The following is a 12,538-nucleotide window of genomic DNA, read 5'->3' on the forward strand; positions in this document are numbered from 1 at the left end:
CTACAACTCTCTGTAGTACTGATCCAGGATCACCCCCAGCACCTGCCAGGCTGTAAACGCATGTAATTCCTCTGAAACCAAACCAGTACTGGCTGGACAGGACAGAGAGTTCAGTTCCGCTTCTTAGTTTCATCAAACCAGCATGTAGAGAAGTTCCATACAGTTTGCCCCCAAAGCTTTGGTACAGTTATACATATTAATGGTGTGAGAAGCATAAATTCTATCAACTTAAAGAGCTACATTTGGAAGTACAATTATTTTCCTTTCTTTTACACCTATGTAGTTTTGTAAACATTGAGTAATCTTGAAGCTTTATATTTTCATTTAATCTCCTGATTGGGGAGATTCAATTCAATTTTGAGCATAAGGATGGCATTTAATCTCCTGATTGGGGAACCCGGATGGCTCAGCAGTTTAGCGCCACCTTCGGCCCGGGGTGTGATCCTGGGGTTCCAGGATGGAGTCCCACATCAGGCTCCCTGCATGGAGCCTGTTTTCTCTTCCTCTCTCTGCCTGTGTCTCTCCTCTCTCTGTGTCTCTCGTGAATAAATAAATAAAATCTTTTAAAAAATAATCTCCTGATTGAAATTTGTACATACTACCTTGAAGGAAAAAGATCTATAATTAAAAACTATTTTTTTTCAAAACTGCAGAACTAAGTAAGCATAAAAGTAATAAAATAAACTTTCACACGATGTTTTATGTGCTTTTTAAAACATTTACTTCTGAAATCATTAAAGCCCAAAGCTGCATTAAGACTCTGGAGATAAATTAGTCTTATAACCTGGTGCTTTTTTTCCCCCAGCTTTTCTCAAACTGTGGTCCGAGGATAACTGGCACCAGAATCCCCTGGAGTTCTTGTTAAAATGTGAATTCTTGGGCCCAGCCTCAAACCTCTGGGGCAGGAGCCAGGGATTCACATTTTAAACGCATTCCTTAGGTGATTCTTTGTGAACTCGTGAACTAATATTTATTTTCAATGCCATAATCTCTCGATCATTCCACAAGAAACAAAGCTTTAAGTTTCCCAGATACATTCTCCCTCACCTCGATTCTTATCACAATTATTGCTGCCGAACAAGGGCTTCCCTCTGGCTGCGATTTAGTGGCATTCTTGAATATAAGTCATCTCCAGCAGAAAAACTCAGGATGGTTTATGTGTCCTTTAGTTTCAAAAACTTCAGTCTTAATTCTGATTGAGGCCATTACTCATTGACATAAGAATAAAAGGCAGTTTTTGACAATTAGCATCATTAGAATTGTAGCCAAGCAATCAATAAAAAAACCTCTTTGAGTTCACCAGTTGACAGTATTTATTCTGGCAGTAGTTAGTACATCTAAATATTAATTACTCTGTAATATTCGCTGCTGGTTTCGTTGAATGAGGTGGGAGTGGGTCAAATCTACAGACCATTCACAGCCTCCAAATGCAAATAAAGTAGCATTTGTTTGTAGGTGGAATCAAATGATTATAAATGAATGGTGGGCCATCTCCTGGGATTGGACATAAAGGTCCTGTAAACTGAGAATTGTATCAACAAACAGCTGTTGGGAAAATACTATTATGCTGTAATAGCTGCTATTAAAATCCATTAGCAATCTTGATGGCCTGTTTGAATTTGATGCATCATTTGCTCTGAATAGCATTTCTTCCTAAAGTTTTGTGGTAGCATTTATGCAGATTGATAGGCGGTAGCAGGGACATTCTGGGAGATTAATACCGATTACACACTTTGCCTGCGCGGGCTAATCCAGCCCTGAGAAACACTGCAGATACTACAGATTAAGTATCACTGGGGGGAAATAGCGCCGGACGCCCCCAGGGCCTTCTCGCATCCCTTTTGTTTCCATGGCAATCCTTCCTCCGCTAGAAGCGGGTACCGCGTTTCCCACGTTTTAGCGATCTGGGTTTCCCTCCTCCTAGTACCTTTGCCAGATTCTGAGGAGTCCTCCCTCGGGACGTAAACTCGGCCGAAAATATTGGATATCTAAGGAGATTTTTAAAACAAAACAAAAAAAAAAACACCAAAAACCCCGCCTGTGTCGGCAAAGAGAATGCAGCTGTCTCGAGGGTGGAGGGAGCCTGCAAAGGCCTGGGGAGACTGGAGGAGCCCCAGCGGCGGGGAAGGATGGGGCAGTGGCGCCCTCTGGCGGGCGAGCGAAGCGGGAAGCCTCCAGGGGCTGGGTTTGTTTTGTTTTTTTGTTTTTTTTCTTAAGATTTGGTTGATTTATTCATGAGAGACAGAGAAAGAGGCAGAGACACAAGCAGAGGGAGAAGCAGGCTTCATGCAGGGAACCTGATGTGGGACTCAATCCCAGGACCCCGGGATCATGCCCTGAGCCAAAAGCAGATGCTCAACCACTGAGCCACCCAGGCACCTACAACGTGATCAATTTTTTGAAGTACTTTTTAGCCAGATCTCATCCGCACACCTTAAGCCAGTTCCCTCTCAAATTTTGGAGTATGGGACTTCAGGTCTTATAAAGAAGATTTTTATTAGTTGAGAACTTTAGTTTTTCAATGTATGTACTAAAAAAAAAAGTTAATTCTAGAAGTCTTTCCTTTTTTTTTCTTGAAAATTGAGTTCTCTTCTTTAAAACCCCTTTTACCCTACAGCTCAATAGTATCTGCTCAAGTTATAAGTGAAATAGCAAGCCAGCAGTTGTTGGGGTATTTCATTATTTTTAAATGAAATTACATTTTGTATTTAGCATATTATTCTAAAGTGGTTTCTCAGTTGTTTTGGGTTGAGGGACACTGAGTGATAAGGAATGGACACAAATTCAAAACCGCAACTTGTTCCGCAGCTGCTTTCACTGGGTTCAGAGGCTGGGGGTGGGGGTGTGTACAGGCAAGGGAGTCTTCCCAAGTTGTTAAAGAGATTTATGTTGTCAGCTGGTTGATGCCTAAAATAATATTGTGGAGTTCTAAAATTTTCTGTCACAGCTATTCCTCATTGAACACTTTTGGTCAGTTCCATAAGGCCAGTTTGGAAAATGTGAAGAATACATTAGGAACCAGTTTTGAGCACAATGCAAACTTCAGATGTGATTGTGCACAATTTTGTCCTTGAGAAACACTGAGTGGACAGAGAAAATGGCACTTATCAGAGCTTTGTTGGAATTATACAAAATGCACAAGTGTACACGAATGTACACCCAGACACTCACACCAAACACCTGCCTGCTACCTGTGTTCACAGCCATGATGAACCACACCTATCCATGTCTGATTTTAGGGCTTTTGGTCCAATTTCAAATATAGGAACTCAAGCTGCAACAATGCCCATTTCTAGAAGCAAGACTTTAGATGTTTTTCAAGGTAAGTGCCCTATTTATTATAGTATTTATTGACCACTTCATATGTGCACAACCATGCTGCCATTTTTATTGGGTTCCTCTCTTTATAAGTGTGTCTGATGAAGTTGAGAGTGGTGCCCCATCCCTGCTCTTCCAATGAACTCTGGTTTTCACTGTGCAATTTTGCGTTGGGATTTCTTAGGAATGCATGTGGCACCTTCTAGCAGAACTGACCAATGGCTTGGCTAGTGCCTCAGATAGGGTAATTCACTTATTCCTTACAGTGACTCAATGAAGTCGTTACTATTTCCTTATCCTCCTTTTACAGCTGAGGGAACTGCGAACAGAGAAGTGAAGTAAACTATCCCAGGTCATTAAAATACAAATGAACCAAAGATGACCTCTGTATGTTAGCCAGCCCTGTCTCATGAGGTCTGTTCTTGACATCGATAATCTGGTTTCAGCCAAAGTGGATGTTTTATCATCACAGAACAGTGAAGTCACTGTTGGGCCTCAGTCTGTCGATGAACTCTGTTTGGAATATTCTGAAATCTCCATTTCTGTCTACTCACTGCTCAGAGTCCTGTCCTGTGCTCTCTGTTCTTCCCATCATAAATGTCGGGCCCGGCTTGGCCACTGCGCAGAGTCCTGCCCTCCTTTGCATCGCATCACAAGTATTAGCTTTGTGAGGGGGTTTTCTCTGACTTCTCCAGAGAGGTTTCCAGATTCTGTCCCTGCTGTTCCCAGTGCTCTTTGTTCATACCTCTACAAGATGGTTCCGCATTGTGTATGCTTAGCTGCAGTAAGGCTGCAGACTCCCGTGGGCAGGAAACTCGACACATTTTTTATATCGCCATAGTCTGGCACATGGTATTCACTCACCCATCTGTCCATCCATCCATCCATCCATCCATCCATCCTCTCATTTGTCACATCCATTCATTTTCTCATCCATCCATCCATTCAGTCAGTCAGTCAGTCAGTCAGTCAGTCACTCACTCATTTGTTAATTCCTTTAATATCCATTGGGCATCTACCATGGGCCCCCAGTATTTCAGGTATCAGGGATAGAGTATGAATGCGACAAAGTTCCCTAATCATCTTGGAGCTGACATTCTGTTGGGGGCAGGGGAGATGGACAACAAAGGAAACAGTTAGACATACAATATGAATTCAGGTTTTCAAAAGTGCATTGGAGAAAAATAAATCAGGGCCAGGGAATACAGAGGGCCTTCAATAAATATCTAATAAATACTTGAATGAATAAAGCAAGATACATACCGAGGTAAAAAAGGAATGAGAAGGAATGACATAAATCTTTAACAGGATTTTAAGAACCAAAGTAATCGATTTATGAAATGTCCTACAGAATTGGTCAAATTGAAGGCAAGTATATGACCTGCTGGGATAGTGCTTCAAGCATTCAATGGAAGGAAATAACAAGAGGGGTTTGGCTTCTAAAATCTAGCAAGAAGCTGAGTTACTGTTAGAACTACTTAAAAGTACTTAAAAAGAAATATGGTCATGTTTGCCTGCATGAAGAGAAAAGTCCACGATTCATTAGGATATGCTAGAGTGTTTCTCTGTAAACAGTAAGGCTGGAATGTCTTGGGACATTTTAATTCATGAGTAAAAGAGTGAAAGTTGACAGGGGTCATGGTAATGTGTCTGGGACTGGCCTGTTAGTCTGCTTTCTCTTTGCCAGATCAGCAGGTCCTCTGTAGTCCCAACTTGGGTCAATCGGGAAGCTAGCTTCCCTGCATATTCATTCACATGTGCATCCTTCCCACTGCAAAGGGCTGGCTTTTTTTTTTTCTTAAGGAATTTGGTATTAGGAAGAGTGGCTGGCAATAGTGCATGTTGGGAACAATTCCAGATTCTTGAGTCATGACACTCGAGTTCCAATTCTATCTTTTGCCTGTTAATGGCCACGTGACCTTTTATAGGTTTGGAATCTGAAACATGACTAGTCACTGATCCATGATTCTCAACCCTGATGTCACATTGGAATCACTGAGGCAGCTTTAAAACACTACTGGTGCTTGGGTCTACCCCTTGCCATTTGGATCAAAATCTCAGGGGAGAGGTGAGCACAGAGAGGCACGGTGGTCATTATTCAGAAAGAACTCTCAGGACTTCTAACCATCCAGAATGGAGAACTCTTGAATCATCTATTTTGTAAAGTTCCTTATTAACTCATGAGAGAGAATAAGAGTGCTTTTATTTTGTTGCTGCCCAAACATAGGTTTATATAAACAGATTGCTCTCAGTTCTAATGTAATTTTGTAGGTTCGGTTTAATTGCATCCTTTAGTAAGAAATATATGTAAAAGCGTATCTTTTAAAAAGTAACACTTTCAAGGGTGCCTGGATAGCTTAGTCGCTTAAGCGTCTGCCTTTGGCTCAGGTCATGATCCCAGGGTCCTGGAATCGAGCCCCGCATCAGGCTCCCTCTCATAGGGAGTCTGCTTCTCCCTCTCCTCCCCATTCTTGCTGTCTCTCTCTCTTTCAAGTAAATGAATAAAATCTTTTTTTTTTTAAAGTAACACTTTCTTTAGCATTAATGGATCTAAATGTTTCATTAGATGATGTCAAAAGCTACAGTTGTCTTTTTTCACTAGAACTTTCTGAGGAGGCCCAATGACTCTCTTCAAGCACTCTCAAAGATTCAGCAGCCCAATCTTTTGGTTATTGGACTCTGGAGTCAGTATGCCTGACTCCAAATCCTCAATTATCACTTTTAAAGCATGTGATCTTGGGAAAGTTATTTAACTTTTCTGTGCCTCAGTCTTCTCCCTCTTGTAGATTGGGGAAGATATTAATATCGATATTAACCTGTCCAAAGGATTATTCTGAGTAATAAATTAACCCATGCTATATGTTCAAAGCAATGACTGCCTGTTGTAAGCACTCAGATCTTCCTTGTTGTTGTCAACATTCTATTTGGAGATCCAAAGCAAATAAGAAAAGGTTTAAAAAGAAAATTTACCTCTGTATAAGGGGAAAACTGTCCAGTAGACCTATCCAAAGGTAGACTGAGCCAGCTGCATTGGTGACAACTTTCCCATCTGCACAAGCGTTCATAACCACTTGGCAGAATGAGGTAGAACAAATTTAATAATTGTGTGGGTGATTGATCTAAGTGGCCTTTAGGGCGTATCTCAAACTCACCATTTAACTTTGCTCTCAGTTGAATTCTAAATTTACATGATTCTAGGAAGAATCCAACCAATCCACCTCTCTTGAGGAGAGAGAAATTTTCAGAGAAAAATTTTTTTCCCTTAAGGTCTTGATTTGATAGCTCTCTACATTTCACTTGAGTAGGAGAAAAGTCCACTGTATCAAAAACCACCACTATTTTTTTGATTAATTGAGTTTTGTAAAGAATATGATCTGGATATTCGTATTTTCTTGATTATCTAGCCAAATCTATTTAGTTATTCATTTGGGCTGGAGTCTGGAGGGATCGGTAAGAATTTCTAGTAATAATATTTTTTACAAGAGACTTTTTCAAAGATGGTGATTTAAACAACCAATGTTTTGCCACATTCCACCAGAGATTTCTCAGGTGTGCTTCCCAAGGAGACACAGATCTAAAGTTCTTCTGCTTTCTGTGACAAGGGCAGAGGAGAATCTAAAGTACAAGGAACAATCACTGAGTTGACTGTGACAAATGATGGCTTACTCTTTAAAAGCAAAATATAAAATGGAAAGCATTTTTATTCACAGCAACTTTCCAAAATAAAATCCATTGGCACTGAGCCCAGAAGAAACACAAACTTAGGTTTTTAATCCCAGGCCTTTCTCCTGACTCTAAATTTTAGTAACTCCATTGATGAATATCAGTGTTATTGACCTTACTAAGGTTTCTGTGTGTGTGTGTATGTGTGTGCGTGTGTGTGTGTGTGTATATACACCCTAGGGAGTTGCTGCCATCTGTCAGTGAAGAATATCTAGCATTCTTGCAAAGAACAGCTGTTTGTATCCATCCAGACTGTTTAGCAGAGTGCATGAGAAGAGGCTATTTGGGAGGCAGGAGGAAAGTTCAACTTTTGCATTATGTGTATGTTATGGGTTTACATTTAGGTGGGCTAATGTGTGGAGCCAATAAGCTTGGCAAATTGATCCAGCAGGGACCTTCTGTTGAACATTAATCATTTCTTCCTTGAACTTTCTACTTGCTTCCTAGTACAGCTCAGTAAATAACAATGCACGTCTGTGTCTTTCCCGTTTTGTAGCAGAGACTATCCTTTGGGTAAGCATTAGCAATGTCTAAATTGTATTTTTAGATCCAGCCTTTAATTAATATCTAGTCACATAAAGATATCTTGTGAAGGGTATCATACAGCTCTCTTGGTTTTCACATCAGGACCTCAAACTCAATGAGGCAAATGTGAACTTGTCCCCTTCTCCCTAATCCTATTGCCACTGGCTTAGTTCGGTGCCTTGTCTTGTCTTTTCTAGAATATAGCAATTAGGACTGAAACTAGCCCATGGGTGGCTTTGTGCAAATTAGGGTAAGGCTCCTTCCTTTGGCTGAGAGCCCCATCCTGCAAAATGACTTTGTGAGTTGGTCACTTTGTGAGTGACTGGATTTCAAAGCCCATCTCCCCTGGTGTTGGATACTCTGGCTCAGAGCACAACCTGCAAGCTGTGGCCCTGGTAGGGAGCTTTTGTGGGGCCATCCACATGTAACTGGCTTTCGACCTTGAATACAAATCATCTGAGTGCCCTTCACATTCAAAAGTGTGGAGGTTCCTCAAGAAGTTAAAAATAGAGCTACCCTATGACCCAGCAATTGCACTACTAGGTATTTCCCAAAGATACAGATGTAGTGAAACGCCAGGACACCTGCACCCCAGTGTTCATAGCAGCAATGTCCACAATAGCCAAACTGTGGAAGGAGCCATCATGCCCTTTGACAGATGAATGGATAAAAAAAGATGTGGTCTATATACACAATGGAATATTACTCAGCCATCAGAAAGGAGGAGTACCCATCATTTGCTTTGATGTGGATGGAACTGGAGGGTATTGTGCTGAGTGTAATAAGTCAGTCGGAGAAGGACAATCATCACGTAGTTTCACTCGTACGGGGAATATAAGAAACAGTGAAAGGGACTATAAGGGAAAGGAGGGGAACTGAGTGAGAAAAATTAGAGAGGGAGACAAATCATGAGACTGTTAACTCTGGGAAACAAAGGGTTGCAGAAGGGGAGGTGGTCAAGGGGTTGGGGTGCCTGAGTGATGGGCACTGAGGAGGGTACTTGATGGCATGAGCAATGGGTGTTATACTATATGTTGGCAAATCAAACTTAAATAAAAACAAATGAAGAAAAAAATAAAACAAAAAACAACTGCAAATCTGACCATACCCTGCTCCCTTCTTAAAATCCTTAAGTGGCTTTCCATATTTTTCCAGTGAAAGTAAACCTGCCCTGCATGGCGCACAAGGTCACTTAACTTATGATCCTGGTGCCAACTTGTACTTCCTCAAATATCAGGATTCCTTCTCATTATCCTAGGGGAAGAAGGCCTTCCTGGTGATATGAAAAATCAGGCCATTGACCAGCATTCCTAGCACCAGACAGGTGAAGAGTATGGAGAGAGAAGGGTGGGAATTAAGGAAGACCAAAGAGTCTTCAAACAATCCCACTACCCTTCCACCACCCAGGGGTTTATTGTCATTGTTAAGAACAGCTGTTTTAGGAATTCCCTCAAGGGATCCCTGGGTGGCGCAGCGGTTTAGCGCCTGTCTTTGGCCCAGGGCGTGATCCTGGAGACCTAGGATTGAATCCCACATCGGGCTCCTGGTGCATGGAGCCTGCTTCTCCCTCTGCCTGTGTCTTTGCCTCTCTCTCTCTCTCTGTGACTATCATAAATAAATAAAAATTAAAAAAAAAAAAAAGGAATTCTCTCAAGAATCCATTTCTTAAGGGGACTGGTTGATTTTCTTCCCTTAAAGAATCTTCTTCCCACATCTAAGAACTGACCTTTTTATGGAAACCTGTGTAGTAAAGCAGAGGGCAGAGCTTTGTAGTTGATAGAACTGAGTTTGAAGGGAAGTTCTTCTGACTACCTGTATGACATTAGGCAAGTTGCTAGTCTCTGCTGAGCCTCAGTCTCCTCACCTTATAAAATGGGAAAGATAATAGAATTATTGTGGAAGATAAATTGAGATAATGTGTGTTTAAAAGTCTAGTATGATTCCTGGCACATTGAAGATTCCATAGACCCTAACTTTTGCATTCATTAGGATTCTGGTTTTAAAGACAGAATACCAATATGACTCTAGTAAAGAAAAATAAATTTTAAAATAATAAATAAAATTTTTGAATGGGAAAGGTTTCATTGGCTCATATTATGAAGTTGTGGACTGTCTTCCACCTCTTAGTTTTGTTTCCCTCTGAGTGTTTCTTATTCTCCCCTTCTGGGCATAGGGGCTCTCAACTGTTCTGGACACTATCAGAGCAAAGAGCTTCTCTCCCTAAGCTCAGAAGGACATTAGTTGTTACTTGTAGGGACACATGCCTCTTCCCTTACCTGCCACCTGGGGTAGTGAGAGTAAGCTATTATCATTAGTTCAGCTTGGATCACCTGCCCATTCCTGTGGCCAGAGAGAGGGATCTGCTTACAAAAAGAGAGAAAAGATGCTGAGAAGACAAAAAAGCAACAGGTACCTACTACTGTTTTCCTCTTTGCTAGAAGGTAGAACTATAAGCCAAAATCAGGACTCACCAAAGCAATGGCTACAGGTTCTTAGGAAGGTAACCTGGTGGAAGAGTCTGGAGCTTGACCTGTGAACCTCCCCAGAAGAACAGCGTCCTCTATGTGAAACTGACCCACCTGTAAGGGACCAACTAAAGAGATTCATCCAGGCATATTATAGGCAGCATCCTTTGATCTGCTCTCTGCAAACAAGATCCAAGACAGAGTGGTTTGGAGCCCTTGCACATGGATGAGGCCTAGTGGTGGTAAATGTGTGGTGAGAGCTCTCAAGTCAGAATGTCTTTCCCAAGCAGGATGAAGCAAACAGGGGCTCATGCTGGGTGTAGGAGTAGCATATAGGGAAAGAAAGAAAGATACTATCCACCAAGCAGGGAACATTGTGGGAACTTGGATGACAATGCTAGGATATGTCTTTGTAAACTACGTTAACAGTTTAAGCGAATTCAAATTTAATTCCATACAAGATTTACAGCAGGATGAGTAGGGGGGCTGCTTTGTTTTAAAGCTGAGCGGGCAAGAGGAGTGATTAGGAACATCTGTGGATAGGCATAGCAATGTCACACACAAAATCCCCATCTGTATAATCCTCCAAGTCCTGAGACCTTTGCTCTCAAGCCTACTGCCAGTGAGGTATCTCTCCACTAATGGAAGTCTTCTGTGTTCCATCTTTTATTCCAGAAGGAATTTCTCCTAATCACTCATTTAGCACTTTTAACTTCAACTTCTTTTATTGCTTTGACCTTGGAACGTTTGGTTTGCCTAGTTTAAGTCTTACAAGATGTTTACCAACTGAATAAATGGCTGTAATAACACAGGCTCTGAACTTGGCATAGGAGACACAGCTGCAGAGTTTTTTTTCTTGTTTGGGTAGATAATGACTTGCATTTCATTCAGAAGGAACTGACTGTTTAACAAATGAGTTGCTAAAGGCAGCTCAGTTAACTCTCCTAACCACAAGTGCTTATTGGTTGCACTTAGACAAACTTGGGCATGTTATCCAGACTCCACCGTATAGAGCAAAGACAATCTCATAGTTCTTTCTATTATTCTCTCATTGTCCCTTTATCTAGTTTTTAAATTACAAAATATACATGCTTGTTTTTATTAAGAGCAATGGCATGAAATATATAAAGAAACATGCACTCCCACACCCTCAATTACCTTGCCCAGTGAAATTAAAATGAACAAATTCTATGTTACACAATCACATAAAGACATATATATGGAAATATGTATATATGGAATATATGCTTTTCTCAGTGTTAACAGTAGGATCATACCATATACATTATTCCATAATTTTCTCTTTTTTTGGTCTCTAACCAGTATGTCAAGGAAAGATCTATATCTAACTCAGTCTTTTAAATCAAATCATATTCCTTTCCATGGTTGGATGGGGCATGACTGTCCTATTACAGGGAGAGATTGTCCCCACAGAGGGACAGTCAGACTATTTCTAAATTTTTGTGTCTATAAAACAAGGCTGTGTTAACTATATATATAGTTATAGGATAGTTTCTCAAACTACTATTGACTCATAGCTATGTCTATTTTTAATAATAATGTCAGATTATTTTCCAAAATTGTTGTAATCTATACTTTTACCAGCTTTATTTGAAAAAACAGTTTTCCTGTATCTTTAGCAGCCCTAAATTTTCTTTCTCTTTAAAATTTTGACATCCAATAGTAAAACTGGTATCTCATTTTTGCTTAATTTGATTTTTCCTTGATTTCTTGTGAGATTGAACTGCCTTTTATATATTCATTAACTATTTACTTTTTTAAAATTTATTTATTCATGATAGACATAGAGAGAGAGAGAGAGAGGCAGAGACACAGGCAGAGGGATAAGCAGGCTCCATGCCGGGAGCCCGACACGGGACTCGATCCCGGGACTCCAGGATCGCACCCTGGGCCAAAGGCAGGCGCTAAACCGCTGAGCCAACCAGGGATCCCCCATTTACTTTTTTTTCTCTTCTCAATTGCAAGTTTATTTCTTTTGGACATTTTTCAATGGAGTTATTTACCTTTTTTCTTAATGATTTTTTGGAAGGTTATGTATGTTAGAGATTAATATTTCCTTGTCACAGTACTACAGATAATTTTCCCAGTCCATTATTTATCTTTTGACTTTGTTTATGACATGTTAACACATAGTTCTTGGGCAGCCCTGGTGGCTTAGCGGTTTAGCGCCACCTTCAGCCCAGGGTCCCACTCAGGCTCCCTGCATGGAGCCTGCTTCTCCCTCTGCCTGTGTCTCTGCCTCTCTGTGTCTTTCAGGAATAAATAAAATCTTTAAAACACACACACACACACACACACACACACAGTTCTTAAATACTTAAATTTTATGTAGTCAAATATGTCTCTTTTGCCTCATGGTCTTGGAATATTTTAGTATTTTAAGCTCTATTGAATACAGTATTATAAGATAGTCTCTTTGATTTTCAAGTAGTTTTTTTAATCCAGTGTTTTTATATTTCTATCTTTAATCCATCTGGAATTGAATT

The 12,538-nt window shown here is 40.6% G+C and overlaps 1 protein-coding gene across 9 annotated transcripts in view; it reads left to right on the forward strand.

The window, feature by feature from the left end:
• The window catches only part of PRUNE2 (prune homolog 2 with BCH domain), a 256,556-nt gene that overhangs the window by 129,435 nt on the left and 114,583 nt on the right, over positions 1–12,538 (forward strand). The window lies entirely within an intron of this gene.

The sequence above is a fragment of the Canis lupus genome, chromosome 1 (assembly GCF_011100685.1).
Source record: "Canis lupus familiaris isolate Mischka breed German Shepherd chromosome 1, alternate assembly UU_Cfam_GSD_1.0, whole genome shotgun sequence".
Classification (NCBI taxonomy): domain Eukaryota; kingdom Metazoa; phylum Chordata; class Mammalia; order Carnivora; family Canidae; genus Canis; species Canis lupus.